Source organism: Pristiophorus japonicus, unplaced genomic scaffold, assembly GCF_044704955.1.
Source record: "Pristiophorus japonicus isolate sPriJap1 unplaced genomic scaffold, sPriJap1.hap1 HAP1_SCAFFOLD_82, whole genome shotgun sequence".
NCBI classification, from domain to species: Eukaryota; Metazoa; Chordata; class Chondrichthyes; family Pristiophoridae; genus Pristiophorus; species Pristiophorus japonicus.
Genome location: NW_027254740.1, coordinates 251,785 through 271,169, shown reverse-complemented (window position 1 = coordinate 271,169; position 19,385 = coordinate 251,785). Strand labels below are relative to the sequence as shown.

The 19,385-nt window shown below is 45.2% G+C and overlaps 1 pseudogene; it reads right to left on the bottom strand.

Annotated features, from left to right (window-relative positions):
• Positions 1-800: 800 nt before the first annotated feature.
• LOC139257291 (uncharacterized) lies at positions 801-15,577 on the bottom strand (annotated as a pseudogene).
• Positions 15,578-19,385: the final 3,808 nt, after the last annotated feature.

Here is a 19,385-nt window from a genome sequence, read left to right as displayed (position 1 = left end):
TTTGGTGTAGGTGAGCAGCTTCGCTTGGACCGGAGACAGTTTTGCTCGTTTGGCAGGATTGATCCAAAGTTTTTCAAAGGTTGTCTGGCTCACCAAAGACAGGCTCGCCCCTGTTTCGATCTCCATTGAAACTGGAAGTCCTATCATGTCTACTTCCATCTTCCATGGGGAACTTTCAGTTGAGGAGGTATAAATTCCACACTTTTCTTCTAGGGGTTGAGCAGCTTCGTCTTCATCTATGTTGGAGCCCAGGTGATCAGACAATTCTTCAGCGACGTGGTGAGTAAAGCTTTTTCTGTACATTCTCTGAAGGTGCCCTTTCGCTTTGCAGTCTTTGCATCTATAATCTTTGTAGCGGCACTGCTGGGCCCTGTGCTTTCCTCCACAGCGCCAACATGGGGCTAGCCGATTGCCCCATGTGGTGGACGCTGGGCTGTGGGACTCGGGGCAGCAATTCTGCCTTTAGAAGTAGCCATTCGGTTCACTGCATTCGTTAGTTTAGAGTTCTGGGTGTGTGCCATTATTCGCTTGGAGTCGCTGCCTGAAATCACGTAGGACTGGCTCAATTTAATTGCATTCTGCTGGTTGACTGTGGATATCCGCAGAGAGCAGTGTGTGGAGGAGGCCCTTGTGGCCGGTTCCACAACCAAATATGTCCCTCAGTGCTTCGTTAATGTGGTCTCCAAAATCACATGGTGATCTTCTTAAATCTGCAGCATACTTAGCAATTTCTTGCCTTTGGGTCGCCGGTGAGTGTAGAACCGATGCCTGGCTGTGAGGATGCTGTCTTTGGGTTTCAGTTACTCCTGTATTAAGCTTATAAGTTCCCCATAGCTCTTGGTTGTTGTCTTCGCTGGGGCTAGCAAGTCCCTGACAAGGCCATGGATAGTGGGCCCACAAGTACTAAGCAGGACGGCCATGCACTTGTGCGGCAGTGTAGCCGGTGTGTCCCCATCCAGGTCGTTGACTGTGAAGAAGTGCTTTAACCTTTCCACGAATGCGTCCATATCTTCCTCATCGGTGAATAGTTGAAAGTTGCTGACATTCGAAATTTTGTGCGTGTAGTTCGTGACCTCGTCGCCAGTTATTGTGCAGGTAGATATTCTGTTAATGGATCCACGAGGCAAGGGTATGATACCTAAACTGCGAAGACTGTAGTCCTTTATTGCAGTTGGAGTGATGACACCAAGAGGTGAGCTCCCTTTTATACAGCGTTACCTGCAGTGTGCAGGTGACCCTTAGGTCTCCAGCAGCAGCAGCCTCTGGTGTACAGGTAAGGTGTGTACAGGGTGAAGGTACATTCAGTGTTACAGTACATCATAACATTACATCATAACATTGTAGGCGTGCATACATAGCACACTGTTTGCTGGCAAAGATATTTGCAGTAGCTTCCCAGGTGCACTGGTGGTGAGGATTTGATGCTTTTACCGCTGCAGCCTGGGTTTTATTTCCGGTAAGAGAACAGTATATTTTCGGCTCTTTACAATGCTACTCCTGAACAAATTTACAGCTCACCACAATGCTGCTGCTCCAACCATCAGCAGCGCATCATTTGTTGCAGCGATACAACATACACTTCTGTGCCTGTTGTTTTAAAGTCAGCAGTCAATGACTAGACCTCTCTCAACAACTGAAACTAGAATTGCTGATTGACACTGAAAATGTTGCCAGTCATGTCCATCATGAGTCTTCACTGTACCTCTTTGCACCACATCACACTTGCTTATCACAGCACGGCTATCAGTCAATGCACTGCCAGTGTGGAAAATTCAACATTTTAAACTTAGCAACGTGTGCAAGATTGGAATCAGATTATGCCTGGCCTATGAGCACTGAAAACTTATCCTGAGCATTAAGATTTTCATTATCATTATATATTACATTAGCACAACCTGAACTCCGAGATCTGTTTGGGACCCATTGCCTGAAGTGAGGACTGAGTGGGCGGGGTAATTCCTCCCGGGGTTAGCTTTTCTTTCAAAAAGCTGTGAGAAAGTTTTGCTTCATTTGTTGTCGGGCCGAAAAAGCTCAGTTGGGAAAGCGTTAGATTGAAGATTTAAACATCCCGGGTTTCGGCAATTGCTGGTTATTTTGTGTTCCTTTCATTTTATGGGAGAAGCTGGTTTGAAATCTGGACAGTGCTTGAGAGATGGGCTGCTCAGCGCTTGCATGATAATAATTTCCATAATGAATTGTTCGATTCATGCGCTGTTTTTCTGTTACTTCTTATTTACACCCTGCCCAGTTTTATATATGAACAGTGAACAATGTTTAAGCGATGTCATGTGTTCAATGTTTTTGCAGTAACTCGGTCACCCAATGTGAGCTGGAAACACAATCCCCTCAGGCTGGGCTGGCACCTACCTTCAACACACTTTTTGGCTGGTTAGCTCAGTTGGTGCTAATAACGCCGATATCCCCTTACGCGCCATTCAAGTACTTCTCATATTTTATTCAGTTCTTCCTAACAGTTAAAATCCAATCTTTCAAAATAAAACAAATCCACACAGAATTGCAAGGGTTGGGAATTATTTTGAATAACATTCATTTCTTGTTTATTTGTGTTGCTGGGATGCTGATAAAAGTTGAAGCCGTGGCCTCGTCCCGTAAATGGTCATAAGCAGGACTAGACAGACAGAATAGCTGTGTCCCCGAGACGGACAAACCAAATCAAATGTTCACCAGCTCCAAGAGTGAAAAATCCAGAGAAAAGGCCAGAATGAAATAGATTTCAGTGGATGCCGAGCCGCACTCTGGGTGCTCCTGAACAAACTTGCAGCTCACCACACAGCTGCTGCCCCTAACATCAGCAGCGCATCATTCGTTGCAGCGATACCAAATACTTCCCCCACTATTGTTTTAAGTTCAGCAGTAAACAACTCGACCTCTCTCAACATTGCTGATTGACATTGTAAGTTTTACCAACATTTAACTGCAGTGTAGAACAATCACAATTATCATTAGTCATCCATGTACGTTCTGGTGCTGCATCACCCTAACAAACCCTGCTCTTCACAGCAAGGCTATTGGGCAATTAATTGCCAGTATGGACACATGCATCATTTTGAACTTAGCAACGTGTACAAGACTGCCATAGGCAGTGATAACATAACCTGAGCATAGAGATTTTCATTATCACTTTACATTACAGTAACACAACCTGAGCTCCGAGATTTGTTTGGGACCCAATGCCCCGAAGTGAGGATTGAATGGGCGGGGCAATTCCTCCTGGGGTTAGATTTTCTTTCAGAAATGTGTGAGAAAGTTTTCGTGTGGTTGCTGTCGGCCTGTAATAGCTCAGTTGGCGAGCGGTAGACTGGAGATTTCACAATCCATGGTTCAATTCTGGGATTTAGCAATTTCTCGTTATTTCGTGTTCCCTTCATTTTAAAGGGAGAGGCTGGATTTACATCCGAATAGTGATCATCTATGTTTTAAATGAGTAGCCCCTTATTCTAAGATCATGCCCTCTAGTTCTAGTCTCTCCCATCAGTGGAAAGATCCTCTCTGCATTCACTTTGTCAAGCTCCCTAATAATCTTACACTTTTCAATAAGATCACCTCTAATTCTTCTGAATTCCAAAGAGCAGAGGCCCAGCCAGCTCATAATTCAACCCCCTCATCCCCGGAATTAACCCAGTGAAGTTTCTCTGAACTGCCTCCAAAGCAAGTTCTTTTTTGTACCTTGAACTAAATAATTATGGCAATTTTTGTGCTGGTTGCCTGTTTATATTATGATTAATATTCTTACACTTATGGGGACGTGCAGGATATCAGTATCCTAGGAAAGTCACTGTTCCTGCTGTTGGTGCTGCCATTGCAATGGTTACATGAGAGATGCGGCTAATAGGTTGACAACTTTAAAATTAATACAAATTGCACCACTCTATATACACCTTTCAGCTCACCTTGGGCTTTTGGATTGTTGGTCGATGCATAACCGTGTAACTGAGTAATATTCTCCAGTTTTAATGCATTATTATGCAGTTCCTTTCTATCCCACTCATTTGAGATCAGTTACCTTTTTTTAATAGATTTTTTACATGACGAACTAAAAGGTGTTAATTCATTCAATCGTAAAGAAACGTGCATAATGATCATGTAAATATCAAACGATTTACAATATAGATAAGTGTGAGGGTGAGAATTTTGTTCGGATAGATAAGGGCCCAACCTGACCTTGGAAATTAAGAGTACAAATGGGCTAGAAGTGCAAAGGGCTCTCTGGGTACAGATACACAAGTCACTAAATGTAGCAATGGAGGAAAGTAACGCCATATAAGAGCAAATGAAGCACTGGAGGCTATTTATGGAGAGTTATAATTGAACAGCAGAGAAGTTATGTAAACCCTTTATCGAACGTCGTCTGATTGTCTAATGACCTCAGATGGTGGGCTGCCAATATGGCATAACTCTATATATGATTTTAAGTGGTTGCTGCTGCTGTCGTTGTTGTAAAAGTGGTTGTAAATAATGTTGTTATAATCTTTGCCTAGGGGTGAAAAGGTCGCACTATACAGAGTTTCTGGCACGCTCAGGAAAATAAATTAGAGGCAAAATTAATGGGGAAGAGTTGATGATACTGGGTGGGGTTGGGAGGAGCCGGGGTATTGGGAGTGGTGGGGAGGAGCAGTGGATATTGGGTGCGGTGTGGAGGAGCTGATTATATGGGGTGGGGTGGAGAGTGTCTGAGAATATTGGGTGGGATGGGGAGGAGTTGAGGATATGGGGTGGTGTGGGGAGTATCTGAGGAAATTGGAGAGGGTGGGGAGCAGCTGAGGATATTGAGTGGTCTCGGGAGGGTCTGACGATATTGCGTGGGGTGGGGAGGAGCTGAGGATAATCGTTGCGGTGGAGAGTAGCTGAGGATATTGGTGGGATGGGGAGGGTCTGAGGATATTTGGTGGGTTGGGGAGGAGCTGAAGATAATAGGTGGGATGCAGAGAAGCTGAGGATATTAGAAGGGTTATGGATGTGCTGACGGTATTGGGTCGGGTGGGCTGGCGCTGAGGATATTGGGTGGGATCCGGAGAAGCTGATGATAGTGGGAGGTGTAGGGAGGTGCTGAGTATATTGGGTGGGCTAGGGATGATCTGACAATATTGGGTGGGTTGGGGAGCAGCGGAGAATATTGGGTGCATAATTAGATATGGAAAGACACAAAGTGAGGTTTATGTCATCAGGGCAGTGACTCTGTTGGATGAAATAAATAACATCTTCACCGAATAGCAATAACAGTATGGCTTCCTTATCAATTCCAAAATCTCTCACAGTCGTTAATGGCTGCTTTATTACATTATAAATTGTTTAATTCAGTATTTTATTTGATGCTTTACTTCAAATATTTAAGTGGCAACTCTCTAAAGATCATCTCACAATAAACACTAGGAACATGTAGACTGCGAAGTGACGTGGGAAGTGAATTTCAAGATGAATGTGAGGTGATTCAATTCGGTTGGAATCTCGGTATATCTAGAAATATTAAGTTTTTGATGATATGTATCAGGACTGTTGAAAGGCGTTTGACAAAGTGGCACTGAATAGACGTGTTGATAAAATTCTAACGCATGGGATTAAAGGGACAGGGCTGTACGGTCTTGTCATTGGTTAAGTGACAGATAACCGAGAGCATTGCTGACTGTTGTTCAGACTGGCGCGAGATATACTGCTGTCTCCCCCAGCGGTCGGGTTTAGAGTACTGTTCTGTTTGATAGAGATTCATAGAAACATAGAAAATAGGTGCAGGAGTAGGCCATTCTGCCCTTCTAGCCGGCATCGCCATTCAATTAGTTCTTGAATGAACATGCAACTTCAGTACCCCATTCCTGCTTTCTCGCCATACCCCTTGATCCCCCTAGTAGAAATGACAACATCAAACTCCTTTTTGAATATATTTAGTGAATTGGCCTCAACAGCTTTCTGTGGTAGAGAATTACACAGGTTCACCACTGTCTGGGTGAAGAAGTTCCTCCTCATCTCGGTCCTAAATGGCTTACCACTTATCCTGAGACTGTGACCCCTGGTTCTGGACTTCCCCAACATTGGGAACATTCTTCCTGCATCTAACCTGTCCAGTCCCGTCAGAATTTTAAACGTTTCTATGAGATCCCCTCTCATTCTTCTGAACTCCAGTGAATACAAGCTCAGTTGATCCAATCATTCTGGATATGTCAGTCCCGCCATCTCGGGAATCAGTCTGGTGAACCTTCGTTACACTCCCTCAATAGCAAGAATGTCCTTCCTCAAGTTAGGAGACCAAAACTGTACACAGTACTCCAGGTTTGGCCTCACCAAGGCCCTGTACAACTGTAAGAACACCTCTCTGCCCCTGTACTCAAATCCCCCCGCTATGAAGGCCAACATTCAATTTTCCTTCTTAACCGCCTGCTGTACCTGCATGCCAACCTTCATTGACTGACACCCTCGTCTCGTTGCACCTCCCCTTTCCCTAATCTGTCACCATTCAGATAATAGTCTGCCTCTCTGTTTTTACAACCAAAGTGGATAACCTTACATTTATCCACATTGTACTTCATCTGCCATGCATTTGCCCACTCACCGAACCTATCGAAGTCACCCTGCAGCCTCACAGCATCCTCCTCGAAGGAGTAAATTTGACATTTATTTACTTGTATTTGTATAATTTGATTTGTAAGAGTCATGAGTGAATGTCATTAGATGTGATGTCTTTCAATTTTACCGGGAATGTTGTACTCAAAGCCAGCGGTCACGCAGCACGTGTGGTGAGACAATTTGGTCGGAATCTAGATATATCTAGACATATTCCGTTTCTGATGATGTATATAAGGACTGTTGAAAGGCGTTTGACAATCTGCCACTTAACAGACCTGTTGATAAAATCCTAACGCATGTGATTTAAGGGACAGGGCAGTATGGTCATTTAATTGGCTAAGTGACAGATAACAGAGAGCATCGGTGACGGGCTGTTGTTCAGACTGGCGCGAGCTATACTGATATCTCCACCACGGGTCTGCATTTGGAATACTGCTCTGTTTCATATAGATTCATGAACGAGAGTTGGGTAGAAACTGCATCATTTGAACCTTGGTAGATCGAACGAGACTAGGAAATGTAGTATGTAAAGAGGACGATAGTACTAGACTTCAGGAGGGAACAAACTGACTGGTGAATATTATAAATTATAAAATTGGAGCAAGAGTAGGCCGTTCAGTCGTTCGAGCAAGCTCCGCTATTCACTAAGATCATGGCTGATCATCGGAAAAAATTGACAATCATTTAAAACCATCATTTGACACTCATTTCTGCATGTAAAGTTAAGTCCTTACTCTGTTAACTAAGATATACTTTGCATTAAAATATTACAATATCAGTGCCGCCTAAAACAGGCCTTAAATCACCAGCAGATTTGATTGGGAATTGACTCTCATTAAATATATTCAGGCTGGAGAGCCAGAGAACTTCGGAAAAGTCTCTGACCTGATCCTACACATCCCGGACGGCATATCAGTCCAAATACAATCCCTTCGCTCACAGCAATACCCTAACTCTGATTGAAAAGAGCAGATTGAATTTTACACATACAATTGTGAAGTGTGGTATGTTGGCAGGAATATAAGAACATAAGAAATAGTTGCAAGAGTAGGCCACCTGGCCTCTCGAGCCTGCACCTCCATTCAATAAGATCGTGGCTGGTTTGATCATCGACTCAGCTCGACTTCCCTGCCAATGTCCATAACCTTTTATGTACTTATTGGTCAAAAATCTGTCGATCTCCGCCTTAAATTTATTCAATGTCCCCGCCTCCACAGCTCTCTGGGGCAGAGAATTCCACAGATTTAAAACCCACTGAGAAGAAATTAATCATCATCTCATTTTAAATTTTACTGAGATTATGGGCAAGATTTTCCGCTTTTGGGCAGGTCACCCAAAAATGGGCATTATTTCCGGCGTGGGTGATAAAAATGCGTTTTCAGATCGCCGGTTTGTCCCCCATTTTCAAAGCCACTCGACTCCATTTTATAATTTGGGCATTACCGCGAGCGATATGAAATGGGCGGTCACGTTAAATCTCTCTGACCTTCTGCTGTAAAGTGACGCCGCCCTTTGCAACGGCATGGCACCGCTCGATTCCCGCGATTCAGGAGGTCAGGGTTCATCATTACATGCATATCAGAGGAGACAAAAAGAGCAGGAGCTGAGATGGAGTGAAGGTGTGTGTTGGTGTGGTGAGACTACTTTGCGAGGAAAGAGGGAGTGTTTCGAACTTTAGAGCAAATTGGGAAAAAGGAATTAGCTGTAACAAGCCAGATTTTCGAATTTCGTGACGATAATGGAGGGACTGGAGAAGGCAAGCCAGCACGCTATGGAAACTGATGCTGGTCAGAGCAGTGAGTTGTACTCAAAGCCTGCGTCACGATACACGTCTTTAGGTCACGAATGATAATTAATTATCATAATAATCATGATTACATCTGTCGGTTATGTGTTGTATCAGTCTCTCTGATGTTACCGAGAAAATATATCACACAATGCTCTCATGCCATGTCATCCTGTCACCTTTTGCAGAAGAAGCTATTGACGATTAGGTCTGAGCAGAGGCGAACGGGTGGGGGCCACCAGTCACCAGCGACATCACTGAGATGGAGGAGCGGGTGCTCGAACTCGTGGGGAAGAACCCCCAGACGGATATGGAAGCAGCTGCAGACCCTGAATTGATGCCACGTGGGTACATTATACACCATTGCCTGATGCAAGATCAATTGATTCCACACGCACTCATATCTGAACAATAATATACCGCAGAAAGTAGTTGAGGCCAATTCACTAAATATATTCAAAAGGGAGTTAGATGAAGTCCTTACTATTCGGGGGATCAAGGGGTATGGCAAGAAATCAGGAAGGGAATACTGAAGTTGCATGTTCAGCCATGAACTCATTGAATGGTGGTGCAGGATCGAATGGCCGAATGGCCTACTCTTGCACCTATTTTCTATGTTTCTATGATAGCTGGTATCTAAAATTATCTTAAAATGTATGATGGCCTCGTGAGAATCATTGCAGCACAGAATGTGCTGATGGGCATGAAATGTCACGTCTGTGATGAAGTTGATAGCGGTGGTGTTTTTGTCGTACATATGGATTGTGTAGCGCTGGAATGACTTTGTGACCCAAGCGCTCTCTTCTCCTCGAATAACCTCATTTTTATTTTGCAGCTCAGCCAGTAGCGTATCCTAGGGCAAGACAACAGAGACCAGGAGTTGGGATACGGGACCATAATAGCCAGACGATCCTACATCTGATGCTGAGGAGCACTGCTTCTCGCCTGTCAATCAGTTGGGTCTGGACTCCACGGATGAAAGCACCGTCTTTGATGAGTCTGCATCGCAACGCTCGAGAAGACATTCCACCCCAAGGCCAACTAGTGCGTCTCCTGCCATTCCTACCATCACTCTGGAGGTGCGTGCCCAAACACCTCGCCACAGGCCTCCGCAGGAGGGATGGTATAGTTTCTCAGGAAGAATGTAGACATAGGTGACCAGTTGCTAGACGCATAGGGATGCATAACCCGACAGCTGGCCAGCATCTCTAAAACATTGACGGAGATCGTTCCATGGATGGCATAGGCCCTGGAGGTGTTAGCCAGGAACACTCCCAGAGGTGCCGGAGTGCAGCAGTCCACACCACCAGTGCCAAGGACACATGAGAAGCTGGAGCAAGTTCCTTCTTCTGGAACCCAGAATGTATCCACCTCGGTAGTTCCACTCCCGGATCCGTGCGACCAGCGGCTCTGCCTTCATCCACCGCAAGGAAGCACCGTCTGCAGAGCACCTCGGCTAGGCGGCATGGACTGAGGAGGGGAAGGGGTAGAGGTGCGCAGAAGAATGGGAGGGGGGAAGGAAAATGAAGTCCATGTCTGCACGTGATAGCTTTGTTATATCTCCATCTCGGTGTATGCAATTTGTTGTAATTTGTGGGCGGAGGGGGCCAAACTGTTGGTTTGCATTTGTGTTCTGTGTTGCTGGACATGTTGACTACTTGATTGATGTCAATGTTCGAAAAATGGGGTTGAGGTGTTATTCCCAGTGACATGATTTCAGAATAATGGTCGTGTTAAATGTTTTTTATTTAGCATAACCTTTTTGCAAATTGTCTTCGACAGCTGGACAGTAACACACTGCTGATTGCCTATCATAAGAGGATATAATTACACTTAACTTGAATCAACTTAAACATTAACTGGCACCAATATGATGCCCATCATTGCTGTGTGAGCTGCACACACAGTGGTGTATCAGCTTTGTCAATAATAGCAACGTTCTTTCAGGCAATTCGCTCATCTATGAGCTGCTGACGTAAGAGTCTTGCAGCTTTGTCGCCACCTGCGTGCTGGAGGGGGGCGTGGGAATGGTTGCATAGTCAGCCCGACTTTCTGGCCCGAAGTCAGCATCCAGCTCCTCGTCCTCCTCTTCCTCTCTCTCTTTATGTGGACCATCAGTCCGTTGTGCCAACTCTTGTCCCCTCCTGATAGACAGGTTGTGCAGCATGGAGCACACGGCCAAGAATTGAGCGATCTGATCAGGGTTGTACTGTAGCTCCCCTGTGAGCTGCTTTCGCACGCTAATGATTCTCTGGTTCACATTGCGTGCAGCTCTGTGGCTCTCATTTTATCTCTTCTCGGCCTCGGTGCGGGTATCATGCTGGGGAGTCATCAGCCAGGTGACTGGGCCATAACGTTTGTCACCAAGCATCCAGCATTGTATTTGTGGCTGACTGGTAAACATTTCAGATGCAGCTCTCTCACGGAGGATATGAGCCTCATCGAAGCTGCCCGGATATGTGGCATTCACTGTCATAATTATCTGGTTGTGGTCCGCAACTAGTTGTACCTTCAGGGAGTGAAATCCTTTTCTGTTGCGAAAAATCTCTGGTCATGAGAAGGTGTCCGCATTGCGATGTGCGTACATTGTATTGATCCCTTTAGCTTGGGGAACTTAGCAAAGCTGCAGAAAGTATCAGCCCTGTCAGTCTAAGCCTCGCTCGTCATAGGGAAGCAGATAAATTCCATCCTACACGCCTACAGGGCGTCCGTGACCGTTCTGTCGCAGCAATGTATGGCATGGTGAGACAGAGGGAAATATCAACCGTAGAGGCCTGAAAGGCAGCGGACGCGTAGTACGACAGTGCCGTGGTGAACATGACCTCGGCGGAAAGTGATGTGATGAATGTGCTGGCAGACTGCATATCTGTCCTGATGAGATTGCATATTTCAGTGATAACCACATTGTGGAGGCACAGATTCCGAACGCAGGTGTGCTTGGTAAGTCGAGCTAAGGCATCTTCTCCCTGTAAGTGCGGGGTGTGTATGGTCTAGACCTCCTGCTCTGTCTGGCATGTCTTACATTGCAACTCTGCCTCATTCAGTTTTTTACTTTCTAATCTAGTGCTGAGCATACACACCAGCACAGACGAGTTGGGCCGAATAGCGTGATTCTCTGCTCAATGTTCTATATAATATAACCCACTGAACTAGAGCCCAGCCCTGCCTGCCAACCTATTGTCGAGCTTCTCAATCTGGAAGATGCAAAGTATAGCTGTACTAAATAGCTGTAGTGACACTTTATAGAAGAGCTCAGACAGAATGCAATAATCTGATTCAAAGACTTTGTGGGAATTGTCAATCAGAAATATTACCGTGTCCGAAACAGAGTGCGTGCCCCGTCGCTGGGTATATTATCAGAACAGAGGAAGGGTTCGCTATTGTATGTCATAATAGGGAATAAAGCAGAGCAGATAAGAGAACTAAAAGTTGGGATACATCTATGCAATAATAATATAATATGCTGCAAGCTCATAATTGAAATGGACATACGTATGACGAAGACCAGTTTAATTAATTGGAGAAAAGTTGGATTTGTGAATAGAACTTGGGGGAAATAAAATGAACAACAATATTGGAAAAACATGACAAGAATAGCAAAGGGAAACATTTGAAACGCTGTGCAGCAGAATTCGGGAAAATAGATATTCTGCTAAAAAAAGAACATACTGAGCACGAATGATGAATAAAGTTATACAGAAACAAATTCGGTTAAGGATAGAGGCATGCACTAATTCCATGGACAGCGGTAGTCAGCATGATAAGGGAGAATATGGAGAGAGTAGGAATGAAGTCAAAAACTATTAGAAAGGCAGAGAGCAACTGTGTCTTTAAATTATCAAGGAACAAAAAGAAAATAATCAAATGTTTTACAGGTATATCAATTAAAAAGCAAGTTTGAATGGGAATATGACCACAGAGGATTGGACAGGCAGCGATCGAGAGATGGACGAAATATTAAGTAATTGCTTTGCTTCGTTATTTATCAGGGCGACAGAGCAGGTGAACATGATATTAGATGATGAGATTAATAAGGAGTTAATTTCATTTAAAATAAAAAGTGGAGAGCTATTAAATAAATGAAGCAAACTCAAAGAGAATAAAACCCGGCTCCGGACGGATTACATCTGCACAATTTAAACCAATTTAAAGTAGAGATCTCAGAGGCACTGTTATGCACATTCCGATAGGATAAGGTGTGCAACCAGAACACAGCCAGATAGATAGCGTAATGACCATATTTAAGAAAGGAGATAGACCATGCCCAGGACACTGTCAAACAAACAGCTTAACGTCGGTGGTTGGAAAAATAATGGCACACCGACTAAAGGGCAAAATAAAACATATTGGCTATGGGGGATTCAACATAATGCTGCTGGATTTAAAGAACTGCATTAGCTTTCCTCGCATTCACGTTAGAATTCGATCTCGATTAAATTGAAATAGCTAAAACGAATTCGGGATTCGATGGGCTAGTTGGAGGAAAACTATATTCTCTGGAGTGGAATCCAGAACAATAGGGCTCCATCCTAAAATTACAGGTAGGATATTCACAGAGAATACAGACACAGATAGGAGTGGGCTTTGTCCCACTGGGAATCGCATATAGATACAGGGAGGGCAGAGGCCTGACCGACTGGTACCCGAATACAGGTACACACATGCCAGCGGTCTGTCCGATTGGGTCGCGAATACAGAAACTGGCACGACAGAGGTCTGTCAGACTGCGACCCGAATACAATATACATAGATGACCTGGAAGAGGGGACAGAGTGTAGAGTAACAAAATTTGCAGATGACACAAAGATTAGTGGGAAAGCGGGTTGTGTAGAGGACACAGAGAGGCTGCAAAGAGATTGAGTAGGTTAAGCGAATGGGCGAAGGTTTGGCAGATGGAATACAATGTCTGGAAAATGTGAGGTCATCCACCTTGGAAAAAAAAAACAGTAAAAGGGAATATTATTTGAATGGGGGAGAAATTACAACATGCTGCGGTGCAGAGGCACCTGGGGGTCCTTGTGCATGAATCCCAAAAAGTTAGTTTGCAGGTGCAGCAGGTAATCATGAAGGCGAATGGAATGTTGGCCTTCATTGCGAGAGGGTTGGAGTACAAAAGCAGGGAGGTCCTTCTGCAACTGTACAGGGTATTGGTGAGGCCGCACCTGGAATACTGCGTGCACTTTTGGTCACCTTACCTAAGGAAGGATATACTAGCCTTGAGAGGGTACAGAGACGATTCACATGGCTGATTCCGGAGATGAGGAGGTTACCTTACGATGATAGATTGAGTAGACTGGGTCTTACTCGTTGAGAGTTCAGAAGGATGAGGGGTGATCTTATAGAAACATTTAAAATAATGAAAGGGATCGACAAGATAGAGGCAGAGTGGTTGTTTCCACTGATTGGGGAGACTAGAACTAGGGGGCACAGCCTCAAAATACGGGGGAGCCAATTTAAAACTGAGTTGAGAAAGAATTTCGTCTCCCAGAGGATTTTGAATCTGTGGAATTCTCTGTCCAAGGAAGCAGTTGAGGCTAGCTCATTGAATGTATTCAAATCACAGATAGATAGATTTTTAACCAATAAGGGAATTAAGGGTTACGGGGAGCGGGCGGGTAAGTGGAGTTGAGTCCATGGCCAGATCAACCATGATCTTGTTGAATGGCGGAGCAGGCTCGAGGAGCTAGATGGCCTACTCCTGTTCCTAAATCTTATGTTCTTATGTTCTTATGCTTATATTTCAGTGATAACCACTTTGTGGAAGCGCAGTCTCCGAAGGCAGGTATGCTTGGTAAGTCGAAGTAAAACCTCTTCTCCCTGTAAGTGCGGAGTGTGTATGGTCTGGACCTCCTGCTCAGTCTGGCACGTCATACAGTGCACCTCTGCCTCATTCAGTTTCTCACTTTCTAATCTTGTGCTCAGCATACTCACCAGCACAGACTGGTTGGGCCGAATAGCCTGATTCTCTGCTCTATGTTCTATATAATATAACCCACTGAACTGGAGCTCAGCCCTTACTGCCTACCTATTATCGAGCCTCTCAGTGTAAAAGATGCAATGTCTAGCTGCACTAAATAGCTGCAGTGACCCGTTACAGAAGAGTTCAGAGAGAATGCTCGTGTGGTACTTTCCCAAAAGACCATGTGGGAATTTTCAATCAGAAATATTGCCGTGTCCGACACACCGTGCTAGCCCCACCGCTGGGTGTATGATCAGATCACCAGCCATTCCTGGTGTAATTCAATGGAAGGGATTCTGCTGCTAAATATTACATTCCTGGACTGCAAAACTGGGACCCGCCTCTGGGCTGCGATCAGTTGTGCTCTTTATTAATTAATTGTACAATTGAGGTAACCGGATATTTCACCGCACTCTTCAACTGCTCTCTGAACTTGGACTGGGTCACCACGTAAATAAATGTGTTTGGACAACAACTTAAATTCCGCAGTATAAATCCGACATGTGTAAATAGATATAAAGAATCACTGCAATCACTGGGATTTATTCCAGTAATGCTATAATAAAAGAAATCAAAAACAATTATCAGCCACAGCAGTATGAAGCTGCCGGATATGGTGAAGAGTAAAATGACAGACTTCCTCCTGCACTCCTTCTCTGGGTCATCGCCATTCCCCGCCTTGCTCTCACCCCTCAACCTTTACGGACTCGACTGGCCACTAAAATGTGTCTGACTGTCAGAGCGTTGAGCAACAGAATTACAGCAAATGGGAGCAGTGGGGTTAAAACCGTTTCAAACAAGTCAAATCCCACCCATCCGGGCTCAGTAAAATAGGCTGGGATCAAGGAACAGTACCACGGAACATTGTCGATTATATATCCAGGTTCAATTGTAAAGTAGTAAGGTACGTTTTTTGAACAGAGCAGAATGCAGCTTGTTGCCAGAACCGCAGCCACAGTTCTCCCAGTGCAATATTTGGTTTTCAGCTTCTGCCAACAAATGGCCACAAATCGATCAAAGGTGAAAGTGACGGTGAACCAGACAGAACAGTCTGCGGCTGCACGAGACAGAGCATACATCCCAGTACACACAGGGGTGATATCCAGGAAAGACCAGGGGAAATAATACCGAATGATCCGCCGCAGTATGACCTCAGTGATGACCACCAGTAGATCCCCCGCTGCCATGGCCACCAGGTAGCGAGTGGTGCAGGTGGACAGCCCGCACTTTCCCCGGGACAGGACAACAATCGCCACTAAATTCACTGCAATAAACAGAAGGGAAAAGAGAGGGTCAATTATTGGTCACACATTCTCGGTGACTGAGCCCAGACAGTAAGACTTGTGATTTAGCACAAAACTGGCCTGGTGGACGTCGGGTCAGGGGTTACCATGTAAAGTATATCATCCCAACCTGGAGTATTGTGTCGAGTTTTGGTCTCCTAACTTGAGGAAGGACATTGTTGCTATTGACGGAGTGCAGCGAAGGTTCACCAGACTGATTCCCAGGATGGCGGGACTGACCTATCAAGAAAGACTGGATCAACTGGGCTTGTATTCACTGGGGTTCAGAAGAATGAGAGGGGATCTCATAGAAACATTTAAAATTCTGACGGGTTTAGACAGGTTTGATGCAGGAAGAATGTTCCCAATGTTGGGGAAGTCCAGAACCAGGGGTCACAGTCTACGGATAAGGGATAAGCAATTTAGGACGGAGATGAGGAGAAACTTCTTCACCCAGAGAGTAGTGAACCTGTGTAATTCTCTAACACAGACAGTTGTTGAGGCTAATTCACTAAATATATTCAAAAATGAGTTAGATGTAGTCCTTACTACTAGGGGATTCAAGGGGTATGGCGAGAAAGCAGGAATGGGGTACTGAAGTTGCATGTTCAGCCATGAACTCATTGAATGGTGCTGCAGGCTAGAAGGGCCGAATAGCCTACTCCTGCACCTATGTTCTATGTTTCCATATTTCTATTACCCAACCTACCTCCAACCCATTGCTTGCAAGTTTAGCAGAGACAGGGCAGTGGGAGGGGAGCCGAGTCATCCCAGCGGGTGGATGGGCAATATAAATGTATTAATGCGGATGGCAGCTTCTGGTTTAAACTATTTTACGGGTTTAACTTATTTTACGATTTAACTCTGGTCGGCTGTGTTTCCCAGGCCTCGGGATACCCGCCAGCTAAAGTGAGCCGAGGACAGCTTCGGGGACAATGGAAGTGCCTTCACGGCCCTGGTTGTGGGCCAGGAGCTGCAGTTGTTCCTTCCCGAAGGTGCTCTCTCCCTCTGCTTAGACTACCCCCATACAAACGGTTGTAAATCTGATAAAATACAGAGTAAGCTATAAACACTCAATATGTCACGCAGCATCTGTGGAGAGAGAAACAGAGTTAACGTTTCAGGTGATAACCTTTCATCAGTACTGGAATTCGCGAGAGATGAACAGTTTTGAGGCAATGTTAGAGGCAGATAAAGTTGTGGTAGGAGGAGGAAAGAACAAATTTGAAAGTCTTTGATGGGATGCTGGCCAGGATTGATTCAACGACAAAAGGGATGAAGGTGGAAGACAAATGGGACAACTAAAGGAACAGGAAATGAGTCCAGAGGAGATGTAAGTGGATAGAGCAGGATTACAGAGTGGGGCGGTGGGACGGTGGGGAGCAAGGTCAATCTGGCAAAGATCAGAAGTCTCCCATGGCCCGCGAATGTGAGGGGAAAGGTCAGTAGATCCAAGGGGTGCGGACCGGCCCGCCTGCCGTATATCGAGAGGTGATCCCAAGCACTAGCACACACCTCCTCCACTCCCAGTGGCTCGACTGAAGACATCCTTCATTACCAGCACATGCTGTCTAAGGAAACGGGAACGGTAGTATTGAGCTGAAAAGTTTAAACTCAGTTTTAAGTGTGGGTTGCAATAAATGCATAACCAAACATGTGGTGCTGTTCCTCATTGAATTTCAAAGGGGAACATTTTAGAAGGTCGAAGGTGGAGATTTCAGACTGGGAGTGGAATGTAGAATTTAAGGGGCAAGAGACCGGGGGAGGGAGAGACAGAGGGAGGGAGAGAGACACGTTTGCGGACAGAATGGAGACGTTCAGGAATGTAATCACACAATCTCTGTTTAGTCCTCCCCAATCTACAGGAGACATCGTGAACAGCGAATATAGTGGACTAAATTGGAGAAAATACAAGTCAATTACTGTTTAAGATTGAAGGGCCTGGACGATGGAACGAATGGAGGTGAAAGGGCAGGTGTTGCATCTCCGAGGGTTTGCATAGGAAGGTCCGGTGGAAGGGTAGAACTGTTGGGGGTGGTCCAGTTTGTTGTGGAGGCACCGAACCATTGGGAATGTTGAAAGAGCATGTGATTGGTGGTAAGAAAATAAGGAAGGGACAGACATGGCGGAGGATGATCTTTTGAATGTAGAGGTTGGTTGAGACTAAGGTGAGGACATGGGGACCCTATCATGGTTCTAGCAGGGAGGATCAGGGGCGATGAAATTAACGCAGCAAATTGAATTGACACTGCGGTGGGCCTTTTCCACTACAGTGGTGGGGAATCCTCGGCTGTGGATAATTGCGGGAAATTGGATTGTCACGGTCGAGGACCCTGTCCACCACAGAGGACGGGTATGCTCAGCTCAGAATAAGGTAGACAGTTTGTAAGCACTGGTGTGGGAGGTGGCATCATCGGAACAGATGCAACGCAGGCAGCCACACTCAGAGAATGTAATAGTGTCCTTCCAGCAAGCTGGGTGAGAGGTCATATAATCAAGGTAGATGAAGAAGTCGGCCGGATTATGGTAGATATTTGCAGAGAACCTATCCTCGGAAATGGACTTCGAGATGTCGAGGAAGGGAAGAGAAGAAACAGAGGGAGCATGTGAAGGAGAGAGAGGGGCGTAAATTAGAAGCAAGGTTGATTGCATAATTATTTTTATTACTATTATTATCAATAATATTAATAGTAATAATAAGTATTTTTATTAAAACTACTAAAAACGTTTATTTATATCGCATCTTTAACGTAGTTTAAGGTCCCAAGGCGCTTCAAAGCAGTTTTAACAGGACAACACAGATACATATGACACCGAGACAAAAAAGAAAAATTAAGGCATATGACCAAAAGCTTGATGAAAGAGGTTGATTGTAAGGAGAATCTTTAAAATGGAAAGATGTTTAGAAAAGCGGAGAGGTTTAGCGAGGGACTTCCAGTGTTTAGGACCCGAACAGCCTTAGGTAAGGCCACCGATGGTTGAGCAGTATAATGGGGGATATTCGAGAGGGCAGAATCTGAAGAGCGGAGATAGCTTGAGGGGTTGTGAGGCTGAATAAGATTACAGAGGTAGGGAGGTGCAAGGCCATGGAGAGATTTGTAAATAAGGACGATAATTTTCAAAATCGTGGCGTTCTTTAACCGGGAGCCAATGTAGGTCAGAAAGCATAGGGGTGAGATGATGGGTGGTCATGACTTTGTGCGAGTTAGGACATTTTCCAGTTCATGGCGAGAAAAAGATATTGCGCGACCACAGTAACCAATGTACCTGAAAAATATGTGAAGGACGGGACAGGAGTAGAATGGCAACATCGAAGATTCCCCCGTATCCCAAGAAAAGGCAGCATAGCTAGGATCCATCCGAGCTCCCATACCGACACCAGTGGAGTGTGGGGATGGAACATTGTTCAGACCAGATTTCCAGCACTTGTACTTTCAGCAGGGGCAGTGCACTGGGATCAGGATCAGCAACCTGCAAGGGTTTTCATCCCAGCCCAAAGCCGGTGAGGGCGAAAGGACTTCCAGCGTGAATGACGAATGAATTAAATTGTAAGTGGTGCCCTCAGAATGCATCAGCGGCGATAGGCGCAGGGAAACTCGCCATCCGATCTGAGTTTCAGGGGAGCTCGGGTTTATTGGGCTATACACTGTCCAATGTGGACCATTTTCCATACCTCGGGAGAGTACTGACAACAAGGGCAGACTTTGATGGCAAAACCCAACACTGCCTTCGGTGTGTCAGTGCATCCTTCGGGCACCTGAGGAAGGTCGTGTTTGAAGAC